This window comes from Bactrocera dorsalis, chromosome 3 (genome assembly GCF_023373825.1).
Source record: "Bactrocera dorsalis isolate Fly_Bdor chromosome 3, ASM2337382v1, whole genome shotgun sequence".
Lineage (NCBI taxonomy): Eukaryota > Metazoa > Arthropoda > Insecta > Diptera > Tephritidae > Bactrocera > Bactrocera dorsalis.
In genome coordinates this window covers 47,304,788-47,320,381 of record NC_064305.1, presented here as the reverse complement: position 1 = coordinate 47,320,381, position 15,594 = coordinate 47,304,788, and positions in this window count along the sequence as shown.

The window sequence follows — 15,594 nt, the reverse complement described above, 5'->3', positions numbered from 1 at the left end:
TCGTTTTTTTCTTTATTGGCGTACACACCGCTTACGCTGTTATAGCTGAGTTTACAACAGCGCCCCAGTCGTTCTTCCTTTTCATTGCTTGCTCCAAACGAAGCCAGGTTCTTCTCCACCTGTCCTCTCAAACAGGGTGGACGTCTTTCTCTGCTTCCCCCGGCGAGTACTGTGTTGAATACTTTCAGCTGGAGTGCTTTCATCCATGGCCCAGCCAGCGTAGCCGCAGTCTTTTAATTCCCTGAACTATGCCAATGTTGTCCTTTAGCTCATCGTCCCATCGAATGCGGTATTCACCGTGTCCAATGCGACACACTGAAAAGGACCATACATCTTCTGAAGAACCTTTCTCTTTAAAAATCGTTACGTCGACTCATCAGATGTTGTCATCGTACATGCCTCTACACCATATAAAAGGACTGGAATAATAAGTGACTTATAGAGTTTTTTTGGTTAGCCGAGAGAGGATTTTACCTCTCAATTGCCTAATCAGTCCGATGTAGTACCTGTTGGTTACTCTGCGGTCGCCTTGTCTGAAACCTCGTTTGGTATCGAAAGGCTCGGAAAGGTCTTTCCCAATCGTGACGGAGCTTTTGGTGCTCAACAACACAGACGTATTAGTTTTGCGGGGGTACCAAATTCAGACATCGCGGCATAAAAGCAATTCCTTTGAAATCAACGAAAGGTGGTGTGTGTCGATTCTCCTTTCACGGTCTTTTTCAAAATTTGTCGCATGGTGAATTTCTGGTCAGTTGTTGATTTGCCATGCCTAAAGCCACACTGATAAGGCCCAATCAGTTTGTTGACGGTGGGCTTTATTCTTTCACAAAATGTGTATATACTACTACTACTATAAAGCTAGATACTGCATTTATTTCTCTTCTCTGATTTACGCACAACCTCTATACCTAACACTTGGAATATTTCATATATATACGTATGTATTAGGGTGTGTCATTCTGAGGCAACCTTTTTTTTCAACTGAAAAACAGGCTCAAAACTTTCGAAAATGTGTAAAAAAACAAAGTCACTCAAAAGATGAGTTCTTAATATTAATATTAAGAGGTGCCTATTTCAAATTTTCTGTTTTCCATATAAATAACATGGAAAAAATCAATTTTTTGTGGTGGTTATTGTGCGGAGGTTTTATATGTGCACGCGATAGCTGCCAGTAGGGATGGTTTTCTCGTTAAATAATCGATTTTTCGAATGTCAAGAACCGATTCTTAATCGACTTCGACTTCTGAAGATCGATTCCGTTCTGGGAAGAACTGACTTTGTCAGTTCTAATGTGGAGTTGCATTGCAACCTGTCGCCGTGCACATAGCACGGTAGAGGTTTTAGATGGGCCTCGAACCCTACCAAGGTGGTTAGTGTGTCCATGCCATACTGCCGATTGGTACTGAAAATGTTTACCCAGTTTTCAGGGCGCTGATCAACGCATTGCTTCTGAGCACCGTAGAATTAAGCTGTTTGACAATACCTACCAACCCTACCAAGGTGGTTAGTGTGTCCATGCCATACTGCCGATTGGTACTGAAAATGTTTACCCAGTTTTCAGGGCGCTGATCAACGCATTGCTTCTGAGCACCGTAGAATTAAGCTGTTTGACAATAGGATCCTACGTAAAACACACTTCATTGTTGTCACGTAGGCATCGTGTACTGGTTTTAGCTCCACAAATGGTTTTGATTTATATCTCACTGCGAGCTTTAGGACCTTGTTCGAGATTCCATCCACGCCTGGTGCTTTGGAGTTGCCATATATTTTCGCTCTTGCGTAGTAGGCCCTTTCAGTTAATGGTTTGTGCTGGAACGTTTTGTCTCCACATTCCCATATTGCTACCTTTTTTGTGGTATCTGAGTTCCACTTGTCAGTCGTTTTATTTTTGTATTGCTCCCAAATTATTGCTACGTCAATACTGTATTCGTGTACCGTTTGCGTTAATAGCTCCTGAACCGCCTCACAGTGGTTCAGGTTTATTTGTAGGATTTTCACCTTATGTTTTTACTGCACGCTGCTATGTAAATGGGACATTTTCGGCTCCCTATTTGGTGTTCGGTGTTCGCTTTTCCATTCTTTTTTCACGTAATGCAGAAAGGGTTATTAGTGCAGGATTTTGCAAAGTGACCCTCTTCTCCGCACTTAAAACAGCACTTGCTCCTGTCTTCCAAGTTGCTGCACGCCTTCGCCACATGTCCATATTCGAGACACCTAAAGCACTGTCCAGCCGATCTTAATCTTCTGGGCCTGTAGCAAATATTTTGCTTCTTGCGCAGGAAGACTTATCACTGCTATCTGGGTGCCCGCGTAGGCCGCTCTGATGGTTTTTATTGCTGATACATTGAAGAGGCCAAGTTCTTTAATTTCTGATCGTATTGCTTCCGCTATGTCATCTTTTGTGCTAATGTCGTCCAGGTCCCGCAACTCCACTGTGGTTTCTTGTTTTAATGTTTTGATTTGTGTCTGGTCGCCCAATATTCTGCTTATCTCTTCTTTGTATCCTTCAGTTCCTGTTTGCGCCTTCTTTAGTTCAAGTAGAATCTCTACTTTGGCTGTCTTTTTTACTCTCGACACATTTTTTCTAAGTTCTTGCAGTGTCCCATTTGTTTTGACCAACTTTTGCAATCACGATAGCATCAGGTCGGAGACGTTGTGTCGTGTTTGCATTCTTCTTAACCTTTTCTTTCTGTGTCCTACTCTGGACCGTGACCCACTCTTCGTCTGTAGATGGTTTCGCTCTAGCATCTTTAGGATAGCTACCTTTGTCCTCACTTATCAGATCGACTACCGTTCTCATCGATAGCACTTCATGGGCGGTTTTGGTTTTTTTCACCCAGTTGGGCGCGTTCTTCTCCCCATTTGCTTGCCGTCACGTGGCCTTTTGGGTGTTATTTCAACAACCTTTGTATGGCTAGGCACATTACGCTTTAATTCACCCAGTCGGGCGTGCTCCTCCTTGGCACATGCGTGGAGCTTTGCGATAGAACTAAGTAGCTCCCGCATGGGGCTGTTGATGGAGTGCTGTGGTGGGTGCATCATAACAGCTAACTTCTGTATCATTTCTCCTAACTCCGTCATGTGATCTCGTTTGCCTAGTCCTCCCATTAATGACGGCGTATTTTCCTGCAGCGCCGGTGGTGAAGATTTGGCTCGCGCAGGTCTATCCACCGATAGCACTTTTACAGGCGATCTGGTCAATCGCGAAGCCTTCTTAAAGGGATCCATCTCTGGGTACTCCACATTTTTGTTGCTGCTATTGTTGTTGTCGTTGTTAATTTTTTCCATTATTTTCTCCATAAATCAGTTTTACCAGCGCATCGTGTGCAGGGGGGCGGGCCGAAATAGACAGGAACGAGTGTACCCTCGGGGACGATGCCCCTACCCCAGTTCCCTGAGGCCTGTCCTTCGCTTTACCGGTCCCGGAATACGCGGACGAACCGGTGCTCGCCCAGAGCAACGCAGACTACTACTTCTGCGCCCAATGGACACTTCCTGACCAAGGCTCGAAGGGGCTGGTTACTGATACACATCGTGGCTGACACAAGCTTACATCATCCTTTTCACACCATCAGTGGGAAACAGCTGATGGTGCTTCGTGGGACTCCCAGTGCGCCCCGGTATGGACGGGTCATATTCGCAGCCACACCTAACATGGTGAACAGACGCTGACTAGGAAGCCGCTCATTGTGAGTCCGTCGCGCCTGGGTTTCAATCGGTCACATATATTAGAGAGGCGGTAACTATTCGCCTCTGTCACAGGAGTTTCATCGGCTTGGCTGGCTTTTATACCGCATCCTCCACTCCTGCCGCTCATCGTCGGGGATTGCTTATTCGTTGTAACTTATTTCGCAACTAACCTGCTACTACAGGCCATCTGGCTATCCGCGACCTGCTGACCCCCCGGTAGCTTAGAGCTCAGCTGGGATGCCTGATCTCGTAGGATCCAAGACCTCCCAACGGGAGTACTACTTAACTGGGACTCACTGTACACATAACTCAGAGGAATAATGAATATTTTATTTAATACATTTCTTGACTTGAAAATCGACAAATAAACTACGTTGTCAATTTTATTCTATACTTATATTTGCGGGGTTGTCGCTTTTTCCTTCTCTTACAAATATCAGAAATTGTTCCATTTATGATTTTTAGCTTTTGCCAGCGTCGGGAAAAGACGCTTATAGGCAAAGGCATGCTCTGGGAGATGTAATGGTGTTTGTTTTTATGAATGAAGCAAGTTTGCCTGTCGAAAGGGCGCTTGCGTTCATGAATGAAAATATTGTTGCTAGGAGTTTTTCTACAAATTTGGGCATCGACTGTTTGGCTGCCATATTGATTATTCTATTTCAAACGATTCTTGTTTTTGTAGAACAATATTTGGAATTTTTGCAGGTGACATATCTACATGTGAACGCATATAAGTATGTATGTTGTGTATGCGTTATTTGTGTGCCAATGTCATACGCACATATTTATGTATGTACATACATATGAGCAGCGCGCACATGTATTATTGATAAGTGATAATATGATTGAATTCGCGAAAGCGAACATAAACACATATGGTCATGATACATGTGAATATAAGTTTTGTAATATTGGTTGTCAAAAAGTCTTGCGGTATTTTCCCTGGTTGGCGCTGAAAGCGCGTAGTTCTAGTTTTATTCGTCGCTCTACCTTTTTGGAAAGCTCATTTCACCCGCTAACACGTTATAAACCATTTGAAGAAGCTTGGAGTCACTAAGAAGCTCGATGTATGGGTGCAACACGAATTGATTCAATAAAAAATACCGCAAGACTTTTTTGACAACCCAATATATTAAATTTTTTTTAATATAGTACGATAGTCTGTTATATATACAAATGTATATATACAAATAAATATATCAAATACAAGAAATAATTGAAAAAGTTGGCTTTATTTTCACATTAACTACGAATATTGCTTTGAAAAAGTAATTTAATTCAAATGTATTCAATTGCACATGTATTCATTAATATGCACAAAAAGAATTCATACGACTACATATGCTTGCATATAAGCGTATAAAAACATAAGCAAAAGAACTAACATACGTATGTAACGGCAATATATAGGTTCTGAGCATAATTTGTATTCAATGCTCAGCTCTGTTCAAGCGCAACTGTTAAAATTTCTCCTGCCGAGCAGGCAGTGGTAAACTCTTCCATCTCGACTGAGTTAGCCAAAAATATTTTTACGTTCTCCGCGCCGTGAACCTTCTGTATGATAAACGTTCTCTGGACATGATAAAAGTTATCTGGTAGTAGAATAATTTTCAAATAAACGGTTTTTATGAAATCAGTCTCATTACTTAATTGTCACGCCTCGTATGAATGCTCCCAATCAGTGTTCCCAACTTAGGGGTTTTCCCCCAGATTAAGGGGGAAATAAGTGAGATGGGATTTTTTAGGGGTTTAAAATTTTTAGGGCTATTTTCAGGGATTTTTTGACTCTTTAATATTTTTAAATTGATAACATTATTATTTTTTTGTTTTATAAGATAAACTAGCTGACCCGGGGAACTTCGCCCCGCCCAATTTTTATTTTTTTTTTGGAAGTCATAGACTCGTATAAATTTACCACAAATAATATAAACTTCAAACAACGCATTTTCATTTAATGTTTTTAGCAAGTGGCAGCTTTTGTTATGACAGCCTAACCGTGGGATTCTGTAACGTGAGACAGTCTCAAGTCTCTAAATTTGAGATTTTAAGTTAGAGACAATTTTTGAGACTTGAGACGATTTTGCTGTTCTACAAGTGACAGTCACAAAATCTATTACATTTCATCATTCAGAGATGTTTTTACACTTGAATGGAAATAAATATGTCGATAACAAATATTAAATTTTCTATAACATCGTCAAAAAACATAGTTATCCATAAAAATGAAAATATATGTTGACTTTGTTTCATAATATTTACGAAATTTATGTAAAATTTATTTATTTTTAACTTTTTCGTGTTTGAGTTGCTTACAAAATATAAAAATACGACAATCGATTAATATCTATGATGATCTCTATTCAGTATATTCAAAATGGCAGACAATAGCTCTTTTTAGTTTTGTGACCGGCTAACTACCAGGACTCAATATTTGGAGACTAACGCTAGAGAGTGTTTAGCGAATAGTAACTAGTCTCAAATTGAGACTTTGCCTCAAAATGTCTCAAATAGAGACTAGAGACTGGTTACAGAATCCCGCTATAAATCCATGAAAATTTACTATTGAAATTGATAAAACACCGCCAGCTGCTAGAAATGTAGCGCCATCTATTGTAACATTCCGCACTTGCTCAATACCGCTGTTAGCGCCACCAACTGGTGGAAAGCTCTTTGGTAATAATAAACAAATAATTTGCAATAACTAAATAATGCGACTATAAGGAGAGTTATAAACTATCCTATCTTTCAAGTTGGACCAAACTGCACACAGTGTTAAAAATTTCATTAAAATCAGTTCAGTAGTTTAGGAGTCCATCGAAATCAAACAACGTGACACGTGATTTTTATATATTAAGATAATTAGGACATTTTGATTACATAACTCAGAAATAAGAACTTCCTAAAGTTCTGCAATTAAATGTTTGACAGAAAAAATGAACTGTACTGAATGGAACCAGAATATTAATACTGAAACATTTAAACAAAACTGCTTCTAAAACTTTGCGGCTATAATAAATTTTCTTTGCAGCTTTTGGTTCTATAGAGGTGGCAATACAAATATTATGCTTTACATATTTTACGAGTATACTAAATATAATGCCCCGTTTATTCCTGTTGCTTGCCTCCGTGCTATCTATTCTCAGCTCGTTAATTGAAGTAAATCCTGGTATATCAAAATTTTTACAGGGATAACTTCAAGTTTTAACAAAACATTTCAATATTTGAAGATAGCATCAGACATCCGCCTTTTATAGCATTAATGTGAGCGTGGATATTCTGAACATTATGGAATAAAATTTGATGTCCTGATGTTCGGGAAATCATAAAATTGAAACTTGTTGTTAGAGCTTTGTGTTCAATTCAATCAGTTCTTTAAATACGGGATCTGATTCCGAAAACTTGGTAGGATTAATAAAATTTCCTATAATTAAGAGACCTTCTGCAGAAGTAGCTCGACTGCAAGCAACTTATATCGAAGCTCTAGGCATACTGGGTCTAGTAAGATCGGAACAACTCGAAATTGATTTCTTTCAATTGAAATTTTTTTATTTCTTTTCAATTGAAAAGATTTCATTACTTTTTCAATTGATGTCCGTGTACTTTCTAGAGGATGAGGCTTTTTTGAACGTGCTACTATCAAACCAAAAGAAGGTACCAAGAATTTATTCCATAAAGTTGATGGAAAAGAATAATGGAAATCAATTTGGAGAAGTTGTCCAGTTACCCATTAATTAGGCCATCACACGTGTTTATATTCAATGTAATCATATATTTGGGGGTGGCTTTCAGTGTCAACTTATAAGGCTGTCCCTGCGTTTCAGAAGTTTTGAAAAGATTAATTCTTTCCAAAATAATATAATTTTCACTTACTGATACCAATTATTTCTAGAACATTTTACAGTTTTTTTTTTTGTTCAAAAACATAATTTTTTCTTCGACTTTCCTCAATTAGAATACGATATGTTATGCAGGTCTGCTCATTATTGTTTTCAAAGAGATTTGTTTTCATTCCACCATAGATAGTAAAACATTACCATTCCTTTATATCGTCTTTAAGAGATATGACAACCCCACTTTCTCCCTCATGATCAGTGTCTTATGCTCTTCTAAGGGATTTAAAATATTTATACACAGATACAAAATCAGCCAAACAAAGAGTTTTAAACTGATCGGGTCTTTGAACATAACGGTCTAAAATACCTGCTACGAATATTTTTGTCGAACCTGTAGGGAGGTTCTGAAGTTCCGCTCTAAGTTTTACCATTCGAACAAGTTCATCAGGTCGAGACGTATTTATAAATATTTCTGCACAACTTGCTTCCGAAAGATGGAGCCCAATGCCGCAATATACTGCTTCTTGTGCAGATATTTCTGTGCCTGATTTAAGCTTCTGACCTATATGTTTTAGTTTTTGCTCAACTATACAGTTTCCAGCATTTACTTCGGATATACATAGATTGATTTAAGAGCCTGGAAGTTTTTCTATTAAATTTATTAATATAATTAATTATATAAGTGAAGTAAGCCTATGCATCCAGTTTATATTGGATATTTGTAAGGGTTTATAAAACGATCCTGTAATATTCTTTATAGAAAAATATGGGTTTTGATAGGCTTGAATCCAGAGCTAACAAATAGTCATCAAAATACATATTTATTCTACTACCAGACAGGTAGTGTTCAAATTAATTGAATTTGAAATGTCTTCTGTGGTAAGATTTGATTTTAAAACTAAATAATTTTCTAAGTCTCTAACCGAATCTTATGTAGAAATACAATCGTCGATGAAAATAATGACATGAGAGAATGTCTGAGGATTCTGAAGGTTGATCCCGGGAGCATTTTAAAGCCAATACATCATGTACATGCGGGGAACATCTTTGTTCAAACTCCACTCTCACAGTTTTGGAATTGTACACGCTCTACGGTCAAAGCCATCTTCAGCAGATGCAACAAAAGGAACTTCTTCTTGCTTATTAAATTCTGAAATCCACTTCTCTCTAATGCTTATATTGTGCTAACGATACAGAGGAGTATTCACTATGAATCGCAAAGCTATAAGTCATATAATCATGATTGTATTCTTCTTCTTCTGCGACAGCTCAACCGATCCAGACGTGGTAAGTGTGTTTACAAATTTTTATATTAAAAACTAGAGGACCCGCCTACGTTTTACTGTGGCTGATAGATAGGTAGTACTACTAATAACATCTATATGATTTCTGTTAGTTAGATTATAAGTATTAGTTAAGGAATAATCGGATTTTTGATGAAGCAACAAAAATGAATCAAAAAGCATTTCGTGCGTTAAGAAAGAATTGGTTTTTGGGGTAAAAATACTATTGAATTTGGGCTGTGCATCAGTGAAATCAATCGAGCCCAATCGATTGTCAGCCTGGTGGACTTCATATTAAGAAACGGTTCTCCAGCGTGGAAAGACAAAAAAATCGGCTGGCAAGGTTATGGCATCAGTCTTTTGGGATGCCCGTGGTATATTATTCATCGAATGATAAATGAGCCAGTTGTAATTCATTGCATTGTGTATTTGATTCCAATTCTATTCTACCATTCCCAATATTTAGCATTTTTATTATTTTTCAGGAAGGATCAGTTTGAAATTGTACGCATATACATTTGTATTCATCGTTCTTGTTTAAATATTGTATTGCTCTGTGCAATGCTTCGAAAAGATCTCCGTATATCTCAAATTTTTTATCAACACTTCAGTTATGCCGCTATTTTTTTATGCCAGACCTTTTGCAATTTTAAATTACCTGTCAAGATACCCCCTCCAATAGTTAGCAGGTATGAAAAAAATGTTATAGCTACCCATAGATGTATTGAATCTCCCAATTTATTATTTATACCATGTTCAGACCGACACTTAATAACACGATTTCGGGTTTTGAATGGATTATCCCACTAATCTTAAAAACTTATCAAGATTTCGCCATACAAAAATGACATTTCCAAATCACTTCATTGAAATGGTTTGAAACTGATCCACGCTAAATCTCTCTGTGCGACTCTGATTTTGCGCCACCTACTTGTCAGCATTGGAAATCTGTTACATTATCACAGCTGATTTAGACACTACAAGAGGAAAAAAAGTAAACAAACATTTTTTTTTTAAAGCAATGAATCTAATTTCACCTGAAAATCGACTTAACAAATGTAAAAAAGGAACCACTATTTCTATTATATGGAAAATATTTGAAAAAAGACGGCTTTTATTTCAAAATACTGTATGACAATCTTTTCTTTTGATAAATATTAAGCGATGTGAATTCTTGAATGACAATAACAGCTGTTTTTTTGATTTTTCTAACGGCAGTGAGAACACTGTTGGGTTATGAAATGCTTAAATGTAATCTAACCTTTTAAATTTTCGGTCTGAACATGGTATTAAGAACGAACTCTGTCCACAATATAAAAACTTGATCCACAGATGTCGCCCTTTACTTTGGCATCGTTTTGTTTAATGCACGTTTACGCCAATTCAAGGTTTGAATATTGGATACTGCGATGGTGGCGCCATCTATCGGTCAAACATTCAAAAATTAACAATTGATTAAAAATGAAAAAATAATTTTAAAAACATTTTCCAGTGGACCAAATTGTAAATCTAAACCATTCTCGAATCTCCTTGAACATACACACAAAATTTCATCAAAGTCGGTCTATCCGTTTAGGAGCAGTTCAAATGTAAACACGCGGTCAGAAGATTTATATATATAAAAATATACAAATGGCTGTGGTGTAAACCAATGTAGCCAACAGAGACATTAATCACCCCTATCACGCATTTCGACTTGGATTGAAATTTTCTCCGTTTGGCGACTTTGGTATCATGCGTTCCGTTCCCGTTCAGTTCAACTTCGAAATTTACAATTCTGCCTATCATGCATTTCGATCGTAGCTCCGTTTTGCTAAGTTGCAAATTTGTTGGCGGAGAACTTTTTTTGTTTTTATTTTGCTGCGAAAATTTTATTATTTGCGTGATTTTTTTTTAATTTTTTAAAAATGTAAGTAAAACTTGTATTTAAAAGTTATAAAACACACGATATTTCCAGTTTTAGTGATGTTTTTTGATATGCTTTCAGGTCAAAAACAACAACACCAGAGCAATATGGAAAATTGGCAGATATGATGGAGAGTAAGCTAGATATAGCCAACGGTTTCCACCAGCGTCCTAAGGAAGATGTGCAGGCTTTTTGGAAAGAGGTAGCATCAAATTTACTTGCCGTCGTTTCTTCCGCAAACGTATCTAGGACATACTTGAATGCGTCCTTATTCAGACGAAAGTTTTTTTGAATCTAAATAAGTAAACAAATTGTAAGAAAAATGTATACTTTCACGTGCAATTACTTACAGCCCGTCATTCATCTGGAAGGGATCGCACATATCTCGTAATCCTTTCAATTCTCACCCCAGCATTCTGAGATGCGCTGCTCTCCTCCTCAACCAGTAATATCGCTGCGGATAAAGATTCCATAGTTACGTTTAATAAAAATAATAACAATATAAAAATTTTTACTTTTATTTATTTTCTTTGAACAGCAGTAATTTGTGTATTTTTGCTTTGTTATGTTCCAGTTTCACATATTTCAAAGCAAACAGCTGATTTCGAAAGAGTTATAGCTCTTCCTCTTCTTCTTTCAATCCAATCGCAACGCATGATACCTAATTTCGACTCCGGCGGAGCGTAGAGCGGGAACGTAATCGAAATGCATGATAGGGGTGAATATTTATTTCTCGACCTACCGATTCATAACGACATCTAGTTCGTAATTCAACAACCACTCTATGGTGACTGGCGGCAATACTGGCACCACTGGCGGTTATTTTATAGCCTGTTTAGGAATTGAGAGGAAATGCACATTATCATTGGCTATTGGTTACAAATCTCTTAACCAAACCTCTAAAAGTTCGTTTTTAAAAGTTACGCTACTCCCGAAAGCGTAACTTTATAGAGCGTCTACTGTAAATATTTTTTAGGGGGACAACTCAATAATTAAGGCGATTTTAGGGGTTTTTGACACAAATTTAGGGATAAATATTTTTGATAGTTGGTAACACTGCTCCTAATGATACTCCCAACAACAGCATTGTGATATTTTCATGCTTAAATTTTTGCTTTCAACCAGGGAATCGCTTGAATGTATGCATATACTTATGTATGTACATATGTATGCTTTTGCGTTTTGCCCTCAGCAATTCAATATTGACTTGTAAACATTATTATGATATGAGTATAATTTTGTATGAATGCATGCATAGTAATGTTTATAGTCAATTTGGACTTGCATATTTAATAATTTTATTTGATTTTTACATAATAAGTATACCGTAAATATTTTTGTATTATATTTCTTTCTAATAGAAATTAAATTTATCACAACAATGTATGTACATATGTGCATTTTCTTTCATATTAATCTTATGTCTCTGCACATGCTCATATGAATGTACATATGTATACGCATGTGCGCGTTCAGAAATTCAAATCATGATTTTATCACTTATCAATATTTTACATGTGCGCGCATTGATCTGCATGTTCATACATTCATATATACTTATATGTACATATATTTGTATACTCTTCCGAACAAATAATGCACAAGCACACAAATATATGTACATAAGCGTACACATGTGAATACCCAGCTAGAACAGTGACGGTAACGTTACTTAGTGACATGCCGGTAACGCGTGCCAGTTTAATTGTCACTTTTTCCTATCACGTTCTTAAGGGCGAATCAAAAAAGCTCCCAAAACTTTTGTATACATGTGATCTTTTATCACCTTCTCACTCGCATATTTTCTGCTGTAATAAAACTATATCCTTCTTTCTCACACTTTCATTAAATTTGGGACAAATCGACAAAACTTCTTTCAGGAAAGCGTGAAGGTGCATTCTGCAATAGCCTAGTGGGTAAGCCACTCGCTTACCATTCCCTCAGTCTAGAGTTCGAAACCCGAAATTTTTTTTTTTTTTAATTAAAATGTTTTTATTAATTTCATTAATATTTTTTACATTAAAATTTTTTGAATTTAAGAAACTGAAAATAATCCATAATATTATATTTTTCTAATTACATTAGATTACTTTAAATTCATTTTTATAAATATTTTTAAGAAAAATTTAATTACATAGTAAGATATAGATTTTTAAAATAAACATTCATATTAAAATTATTATAGTTACACTATTAAAATTCATTTTTATAAATATTTTTAAGAAAAATTTAATTACATAGTAAGATATAGATTTTTAAAATAAACATTCATATTAAAGCTATTATAGTTACACTATTAAAATTCATTTTTGTTTATATGGACATTCTTAAATCCTACAACATTTTTTTTAAATTATTATCTATTTGGATTCGTTCGATTCCTCCACAGCTTTTACAGGAGTTGAAGACGTTGTTGGGAATTCTTCAAAATCAATTGCATCAAAGAGCGCTGGTGAATCCATCTGTTCGTAAAATAAAAAATTGGCAGTATCAAAATTCTTTTAAATAATTCATAACATGAAATAAAATACATTCGGAAAATACCACAATTACTTTAAATAGTACTAATTTGAAAATTCATGGAATAGATGATGTAAAATTGGTATAAGAAGAAACTTTCCTTCATGTGGAATACAAAAATATTTATAAACTATATCATCTTTTTCGATTTTAAACAATTGTGCATCTAATTTATTTGCCAACAAAATACCTAAACCAGTTGACGATCACTATCACTATCACTAATATCACTATCACTGCTTAGCGAAAAATCAAGGGAGCTTTCTAAACTGCACCCCTCCACAATAGGATCAAATTCAGAATTTATATCTTTTTCAGAAAAGTTCATAAACTGATAAGCACTAAGAATAAAGGCCTTTTTTTCTCGGCTCATATAAGTACTGAATGTATTTTTTTTTTCATTTTAATTGTTATGTTTGCTACTTACCCTTTTCTCACACACGTTTGTAGTAACCACTTAAAAATTCTTTAATCAAATGTTATATACAAATTGTATAACAAGCAAACTTATTTAATTCCACAAAATGAAAACTTTTTATCGCGACGCGTTCATAAAAGAAATCGTTTTTCTTTGAATTCAATTAGTCTCAACGAACAAGCAAACGTCAAATTCACGGTATCATGCCGTACGCTTTCACATCCATTGTTTTCAATAAGCAATGACAGCTAAAACATCAGTTTGTCTTCTTTTGTTTTATTTTTCTTAACATCTGTTGAGTGAAGAGCGTGTAATATAAAACAAGCAAAAGACACAATTGATTGGTCTCTTACTCACTTGACAGAATTGTGAGGGTGTGTTAGTGACATGTAAAAATTGTGTAAATGTGTTGGAGTTTCGGTCACCCAGGTTTTGCTGGGTATGTCACCAACAAAAACTTGAAACATTGTTCTACAGAAACAACATTTGCTCAAATAACATAATCATGGCAAGTCAATTAGGCAGCGGAATTGGCGAAGCCCAAATGTAGTAAACTTTACAACAAAAACGATTTCATTCATAAACGCAGGCGCAAATTTCACAAGCGACCTCGCTTCATTCATAAAAACAGACGCCATAACATCTCCTCGATCATGCCTTTACCTACAAGCGTCTTTTCGCGCCGATGGCGAAAGCTAAAAATCATAAATTGAACAACTTTCTGATGCTGCTCTTGTCGATTTACAATATTTATCAATTCTAAAATATTTTCCCGTGGCTTACAAAAATCAGCGTCGATATGTATGCAAGCTCATACAAAAACATACATACATGTTATATATACGCTGGCTTGTTGGCGAAGCTGTTCGGTAACAATCGACGATCGTTTGTTAGTTAGTAGTTGTTAGTTTAGTAGTAGTTGATAACGAAATAATGCGAATATTCATATTTCATGAAGGTCATTAATTTTTTTGAAGAAATGAAGTTCATTTGGCATATCTTCATTTTGTATTACTCAAAATAAATATAATTTATTTGAAATAATAATTTAATTTAAATTATTTTTTATTTCATTTTTTCCGATTTTGTAAAAAAAATTAAAATTTTTACCTCGCGTGAGATTAGTCGTTTTACATACTTATATTTTTGCCATTGATCGTGCTCATCTCTGCTAAAGAGCAGCGAGAATGGTGAATTCCTTACTACACTTCTATCAGCTCTGTTAGCCGCCCAATCGAACCATCATACAGAATTCAATTTGCACCTTCTCTATGCTTTAAGTTCTCTGGTTGGAGAGGCACCTCAAACTGCAGGAGAGGAGATCATCGATGAGAAAGACGAGGAAATACTGCATTTGGAAACAAAAATGTTAGTCTTAATTGATATTGATGAAGTATCTTTTTCTTACATAAGTATATGTATGTGGGATGGCATCCCTGGCAGAAAGGGAAAAATAGGAAAAGGGACAACATTAAAATGACATAGCGTGGGTTGCTCCGACTGCGATGAGCAAAAGGAGTGAAGCTGTAAACACAAAACGACGACAGGTCGACAACGACATCTGTCAAATATTACACACGTTCTTATGGACACTTATTTTGACAACGACACGAAAACACGACTGTAGGCCGACAGTTGTCATTCTCGCTAATTCCTATTTGCCAACGAGAGTAGAACGACAGTAGAATGAAGAAGAGAGATGAGGAAGAGTGGTGATGCCACTAATATGTAAAATGTAAAATTATTCACAGCTCTTACAAACTTGATGTTATTTTACAAATAAAAGCATAAAATAGCTCTATTTTATCATTTGTAATAACAATTGATAATTTAAAACAAAAATATATACCTATTTACTTATTTTTTCCATAAAAAATTTAACTTTGAACAAAATATTAAAATTTCATTGAAGTGTAAGATATTACTATGGCCACAACGAAATTG